Source organism: Anarrhichthys ocellatus, unplaced genomic scaffold, assembly GCF_004355925.1.
Source record: "Anarrhichthys ocellatus isolate YVR2014 unplaced genomic scaffold, GSC_Weel_1.0 scaffold43, whole genome shotgun sequence".
NCBI classification, from domain to species: domain Eukaryota; kingdom Metazoa; phylum Chordata; class Actinopteri; order Perciformes; family Anarhichadidae; genus Anarrhichthys; species Anarrhichthys ocellatus.
In genome coordinates, this window is record NW_022280073.1 from 2401238 (window position 1) to 2409140 (window position 7903).

Below are 7903 nucleotides of genomic sequence, written 5' to 3' on the forward strand. Positions count from 1 at the left end.
TGCCCCCCTCCCCCCCCCTAGAATAAACGCCTTGTGGTTGTATGCCTCAACCAAACAGTCAAGTTTTAGTTTACATCCATGTCTGTGCAAAATGTCATCATTTGATTTCATTTGTATGCTTGAGTTATTGCCTGAGGTCACAAAGCATTCCTGAGGTATTGTGTTCAGGGAGATGGGATGAACGTGATGTCACAGTGACATCATATATCATCACATCATAGTATGTGCTCTGTACAATTGCAGTGATGGGTTCACTCTTACCCTATGTTCAAAAACAATGTCAACAACTACTATTTCAAAATCGTATTATATGGGCCAATGGAACATAATGGAATTAAGTAAGGACTTGGTTGTAAGTGCTTTTGCTCGTTGATTGATGACAACCTTTAAGAATCACTGTTGTGTGCTTGTAGCCAGGTCTCCCAAAAATGTATCGCAAATTGTGCTTTCATTCCGTTTCACAAATGTGTTTCGGTATTCCCGGAAAGTCTGCATCGAAACAGTCTGCATGAACTGTCACCATATTGTGGGAGGAAATAGATTTGGTAGATGCATGTAGTGACACCATCCAACATGAAGAAGCCGCCATTTTAACAAAGTTACACCTTCAAAATTGGATTATACACAGTTCTATGTTATGTTACTTTCAGTGCCAACATGTTTTAACTATGGTATAGTTAAAAGTCAGAGAAACATTATGGTTATGGCAACAAATATATATATATTTATGGCACAGTTATATGAAACTAAGATTAATGCATGTTTAAGCTTAAGCAATTTACACACAAAGTTTAGGAATGATTGTAGATGTAGTAAAAAACAACAACAAAGAAACCAGTGGTTAGTTTCATCATGTGTGAGAGGTCTGTTGGTGTGCAGCCCAACATATAGGACTGTGCAGGACAGGAAACGTGGACCATACATGCAGTCAAACATAACACTCACTTTTATACAGACACTTTTTTATTGCTTTTCAAAAATTAAATTTGTTCCTAATTCTTAATTGTAGTTATTTGCTTTTATTTTTTTTTTACTGTCTTTTAAATGCAGTTTTAAAGTTTTTTTTAACGTCAAGTTGAATATGTTTTATGTATTTCTATTCCATTGTAAAGCACTTCAAATTGCCTTGTGCATCAATAGTGCTCTATAAATAAATGACCTTGGCTTGCCTTCTATAAACTCTGTTTGTGGGTCTCTCTATCTTAACAAAGGGCACTTTGTATAGTGCTGGGCTAAAATCACACATACATCAACTGCTATGGGCGCCAAACACAGTTTGAACAACTACTCTGTCAGAAATACAACAGAAAAAATCAACCTGAGTAATGGTTTACAGCACAGCCAAACAAACTGTGGCCCTGGAGGATTCTGGCATCATGTTTGTTTTAATGAAGACTGAAGAGGGCAGTCAACATGCCACATGGTAGTACTGAACTCATGATCCAAATACACACACAACTGGTGTCTTCTGTATGTGCATGCATCTTGTCCTGTGAATCCAAAGGTGCACAGTTTAAATCCTTTGTGATAACGTCACCAGTAACAACGAAAAGTACAATGTAGAGAAGCAATTACAGAATGCAAATGCAACAAATGGCTAAATGTCAGCCATAGTACGAGGAGTAGGACACGATTGAGTTTGACTTTAAACTCTGCTGGACCCACTGGTTTGTGGTGCGAGTAGAATGAAAGTATCTTGATGTGGACGGGAGTGCTGGACAAAGAGATTGACTCGACTGAGTCGACATCACATCCACAACCCCGCTGAAGGACGGTGAAAAGGATATGAAGTCTCTGATCGGAGCGCAGTGCTTCATTGGCCCACCATGGCGACGTGACCATGATCTGCCTTGCAGTGTGGTGTATATGGTCTGCATTTAGTTGAACTTCATTTCGTGTTGATTTTTTGGCGGTGCCTGTTCACAAAAGTGGTAGCGTTTCCGTGCACCAGAGTCCCTTTAGAAAAACTCTTATTTTAATAAACAGTCTTTTCTGGTTCTGCCATGCCTCCCTTCCCTCCAGCGGGCCCAGCAATACGGCCTGGACCTCCAGCAGCGTGGTGCCGGTTTTGGCTCCCAGCGGGGACCGGCGGAGCAGCAAGGAGAAGCTTGTCTCCTGGCCGGAGCAAACATGAAATAAGTTTGAGAGATGGGTCTGCATCATTTTGCCCTCAGGTCATCTGACGTCATACGTACTTACAGTGGGACATCTATCCGATAATATTGATCTGTGGCTCTCGACAGCTCTCTGTGGGTGAGCTCCCCCTGCTGCAGTCTTGAAGCAACAGAGCGGTGCCAACATCAGAAGAAATTTGTCAAAACTCAGATTGCCGGACTACATAAAGGCTGATAAAGTCCCAGGGCGACGAGAAGCCTCTCTCTTTCCGGCTGCAGTGTCAAAGTCCAAAAAAACACAACTCCATCTGCTGAGCCATCTGAAGACATCCGGCTCTTCTGCTCCAGCAACACAACATCGGCAGCACAAGAGCACGGAAGCAGTGTGCCAGGCAGCATGCAGAGGCCTAGCTCCAGGGCAACAGCTGAGCTCCCATGGGCATCAGGGGGGAACCGGGTAAGATGTGTGTGAGTGTGTGAGTGTGTGGGGAGGATGGAGTATTATGTGTCCTGCTCATCCACTCTTTGGCTGGCCCATCCAATATGCTCAGCCAGATTGTCTGTGCCCAACAAGAGCAAGCCTGCAGGGACTTTAACTAGTGATTCGATACGTTATGTGTCTGTGAGAGACGGTTCAGAGCCAACAATCTGTCCATATACATTTGATCGTTCAGTGTATGTGCTGACTGTCTGTTTGCACTTGTTGTGCGTGAGTGTGCACATGCGGCTTCTTCACTCACATGACATGTCACGTGTAACGCGACGGGCAAAGCTACATTTCATGACAAGCGGGAAGTCAGAAACGCATGACGTGGCTCGGTCTAATTCCTGCTTCGACGCGCTTCAGTTCGCAGCGGCGGCGTCTCCTCTTGGCCAGTTAGCGGTGAGAGGAAGTGGACTAGAAAAGCTCATTTAAAAAGTGAGCGTGCAGTTGTGCCCGCCTTATATACTGTATTACCTCCGAACAGTTACGCGCGTGCAGAGAACGGGGTAAACATCATGCAAATTTAACTTGCTTCTTGCCACCCCGTCAGGTATTATTTTGATCATCAGCGTTTGCGGCATCTTGCCTCTTAATGGAGGCTTTAACCAAAAACAGAATGTGGAGGGGAAGATAAAACACTTTGTCTCTGAATCCATTTGGCTTGTATCATTACATATGTTTGCTTTATTATTGCAGGGAAACAGCATCCGAGGAGACGAGGTGTCTGTTGGCCTCCTTGCTGTGTCCTGCTTCCTGTTTAATGAGGAGCCTTCTCTCCTCAGTGTGTTTTCTATGAGTGGGTCCCCGTCTTGTTTATCGAGTGCACTTGCACGGGAAGGCACTTGGGTGGTCTCGCACTATTCTACTGATCAACAGGTGACAATAACACAAGTCATGCTGCAATGCACCAGCAAGGGTTGTGAAGACTGCTAGCTGGTAAACGTGGATGTAAGCAATGTTTGATTTACGAGAAAGGACACGTCCTCCACAAATGTCAGACTTCAAAGATACCCACAATGCATTTTGGTGAGTAACACTGCATGCAAATATAACTTGTGATTATTTGCAAGGACCTCCACAGGGCACTTTTAATACTAGTTCTCCACCGGTGTGAGTGTGACTCCATGTGGAGAGACACCGGAGGAAAATAACAGAGAAAATAGAAGTTTTTTGTTTTTTCTAACGTCTACACAACGTGTAGGTTACAATCAGGATACCAACAGCAAAAATGAAAATTGAGTAAATCATTAAATGGACACAACTTAACACTGGTCTGTTACGGATGAATGTAAAAAAAGAAAAGAAAGCCTCACCAGGAGACGTGTTTGTTGTGTCCTGCGTGTGGTTTACGGGGCTAGAACACTGCAAACACAACAGTACGGTCCTTTAAGTTAAGGTGAGGGTGTTTGCATTGCATGTAAACGTTCATTAGGGGCCTACGAGAAAAAACTTTTTTTTTTCACAGTCACAGTTTATATTTTTGTACTTTAAAGTCGAGAGCTAAAAAGCCTTTTTAACCTTTTTAGATCACATCTCCCGTAATACTGTGCACACATACAAATATATGTTTAAATTAAAAGAAAATTCTATTTCTTCCTATTTTTATATAAAAATCCAATAATCTTTTCTTCTTGTAAAACAAAATATGATGTTAACTTACGTAAGCTAGTGCTAATAATATCATGACATCCATGCGTCCATCAATCTGCAACTTGAACCATACTCTAATACTCTAAGCCCGCCTCCTTTTTATCGCCGCAGTCAAAAGCAAAGGATTTGATTTAAATCCCTGAAATATTTCGTTCCAGCAGTCCAGCGTACGTTTCACCGGGACTTTCAATAAAAATCAAGCTGCAATTTCAGCTGATCCCGTTTAATTCATTTTCTTTCTTTCACTAAATTGAATTGAAGGTGATTGTTGTTCGGTTGCATGTCTGCACACTGCAAAGAGGAGGCAAATTGTATTTGGTCTGGGTAACACTGTTTCATTACAATTTCAGAAGCATTAGACAAAACACAATCATCTCCGTTCTCTTGTAGCCCACAAAGCGTGCCATTTGTTTTGTTTTATTCTGAGAAAAATGCGTATTTCACAACATTTCTGGAGATATGAGAAGGGAACCAATCAATCAGTGCAAACAAGGCATCAGAGAGCCGTTTTAATCCATGTATGCGGGTCCAAGCTGTATGCATAAAGAGGGCTGGCTGCTAGTGTGACATTGCCACCGTAGAGACACATCTCCCAGCTGGGGGGGATCGCCTCTAATTGCTCCTGATTGGCTCCTGTTGAATCCTGATTAGGAGTGACGGCCTCATTAGCATGCTAGCGGTACAGGGCTGTCTTTAATGGTCGAAAACATCCCGACTGACAAATAACCCATACTGCTACTGAAGACTGTGTATCTAACACCTGCCATGCAGACAGGAGACTAGCTCTTAATAAATCATAATGCATTTGATGGAGAAAATCCAGATTATATTCAGTGACAATGTTTTTGTGTGTACCACCGATAGTTTGTAATCATTTGTAATCCTTGTGCCTCACTGGGGACATTTTTGGCTTTTTTCTTTTCTTTTCTTTTTGTTATTTTGGAAGTTCAAAATCAGCTTTTATAATAAGTCTATAATAAACTGCATTGCCAAAATACAGACCCTCCGATTCCTATAGGTGCTATACATGAGATTGGGAGCATTTCTATTACATCTCAACTGCTCTCAACATGGTGATGGCTGAGCCGGCGGCTTGCAGCTAAAGGTGCTAACAGCGCTAACAGCGCTAACAGTGTTAACCTGAGGTGGAATCAGAGGTTGGGTGCTACGCTTCCATGACAGGTCGGGAACTGCAACCCCCGAAGTTGCATTTTGCAAAGAAATGAGCATTTAAAGGGTTTGAATTCTGTAAATGAATGCCTGTTTTGTAGTTACGATCAGAAATGAAGTTGGATAAAAGATGTTTTAAATATAACTTCATGCCATGAACTCTTTCTCTCCAGCATTGAATCTGAGGGCATTACACGACCATCCTCCTTGGACTTCAGCCTCCACTCATATATGTGAATGTGGATGGAAGTATGATTTAAGAATAATTGTGAAAAATACCATTTAAGAACTAACTGTAGCATATATGCAGCTGTAATCCAGGCGTTTGTACCAGAGTGTTGTGATGAAGAAGGAGCTGAGCCTGAAGGTAAAGCTCTGGATTTAGCCCTTAATCTACATCCCTGCCCTCACCAATGGCCACAAGCTTGAGAGAGTGATCGAAATACGGCTTCGGATACAAGCGGCTGAAATGAGTTTCATTTTCAGGGCGGCTCGGCTCACCCTGAGAGACACTCTCTGGGCATCTGATAAGAACGCGTCATGCACCCCCCTGCCTTTGGAGCTGTTCTGGGCACGTCCACCTGGGAGAAGACCTTAGGGCAGACCCGGAACACTATGGCGAGATTACACTGTGTATTCCATCTGGCCTGTGGAACATCTAGGGATTTCCCAGGACAAGCTGGTGGAATGCTCCTATGTTGCCTAACCTGCTGCCACTGCACGTACCGGGATAAACTGCAGCATGCCACAGATTTCATAGGGAATGCTTCTTTGGTAGGAAGTGGTCCAATGAAAGCTGTCCATGTTATCTGGCTAAATGTGGTATGTCTGTTATTTGCGCTCCAGAAACTAAACTCCATCGTATTGGAAGGGTGAAAACAGACTGATATCTCAGAACCTTGCCATTAAAAGGAAGCTACGTGGCAACATACAGCTAAACATGAGTGAGAAACAATGTTGTAAAGGTGTACCAATGCTTGAGGGAAAGTTCTGCAGCGACCACACACAGGCATATATCCTCTCTACAGATAAAGTATCTGGCCTGTGCAAATAAAATATGAATTTATTTAAATGTACTATTGTTCTTTCAGTATTCTCTATTGTTTGTTTTACACACATACAATCAGTCACCTGTTCTACCTTCATAACATTTATAATGCTCAGCTTCTGGGGACAATAGTCGGAAATGTGTCAGTTCAATGATGTTTATTAATGAGGTCATAGTCAGAGGTGATGCGGTATTGGACTGCATTATGCTGAGAGGTGTTTCCAATGCGTTGTCCTTCCCATTGACACACATACAGTATATATACATACAACGCCTCTGACTAAAATGCAGTCCACTGCAAGACCATCACTAATTATGTGCTGGAACATACAATTTGATGAACCTTTATAACAGGGTGAACAAAAACTGAATGTTTCCAGCATCATAAAAGTAATCTTTATGACAGAAGCACTGTGTTGGATCGCATTAGACTGCTCGGTGTACCTAATAAAGAGAACACTGATAGGCAAATTCACAAAGAATGGATAAGGGCACCGTGAATTGCGCTTCACTTGCAACTGCTACCTGCTCCGTCACAAAGGATATTGCCAAAACATTGCTGAAGATATTACAGCGCAAACAGAAAGCTTTGCAGCTGAGTGCATTTGCACTATATGGAATGTTTGCAACAGTGCCACCAATAAAAGAAAGCCTTGCCAGAAACAACCGCGGACTATAAGGGGAAACACCACAACAGTATTTGTTTATTTCTGTATTCATATTTGTGAATAAATGTTTTTCAGTTGTAATTATGAATATGGCTGGACATCGTAAGCTTTTTAGTGATAGTTCCAAGTGATAAATCATCAAAGATATTTCCAGAGACTGTTGTTGCTGCTGAGGTTTTGAAGGAGCTCTCAAGTGTCAATTAAGCACTGGTTTCCAGAGTGTGATTAAAATAAATCCTATATATTCAATTTATAATGACACGAAATGGAAGAGAGCGGTAAATCCTTATACTTGAAACATTTTCAGACACATTCTCGTTCTCCTCGGTTCGCTCCTGCTGTAGGACCACAGAGTTGTGTGATTTACTTTGTCTGTAAGCAACACATAAGTATGGAAATGCTCCCGTTTGCAATTCAGCACCAGCACATTATGAAGGCAGATGGGCTTTGTATTAACAATTTATGAAACAAACTCTGGCCTCATGGAAGACGACGTGCCTTTTTCGTTGTACAGCTGCTGAGCAGTGCGTGATGAAAAATGATGTTATTCTCCTGCGTGTTTTATTCTCAACATTAAATACAGCATCTCTGCGTGCCTTTGTCTGAGCGGGGTGCTTTGCTTTGCAGATTTATGTCAGTAAACACTGTTTTATGAATCAACTCCTGTTCACTATTTCTGCTTTTTTCTTTCTTGACTGCCCCGTCTCTCTCTCTCTCTCTCTCACACACACACACACACACACACACACACACACACACACACACACAC

General features: G+C 42.3%; 1 protein-coding gene across 7 annotated transcripts in view; it reads right to left on the minus strand.

The window, feature by feature from the left end:
• Positions 1-7903, minus strand: part of adgrb1a (adhesion G protein-coupled receptor B1a) — a 156408-nt gene that overhangs the window by 55176 nt on the left and 93329 nt on the right. The window lies entirely within an intron of this gene.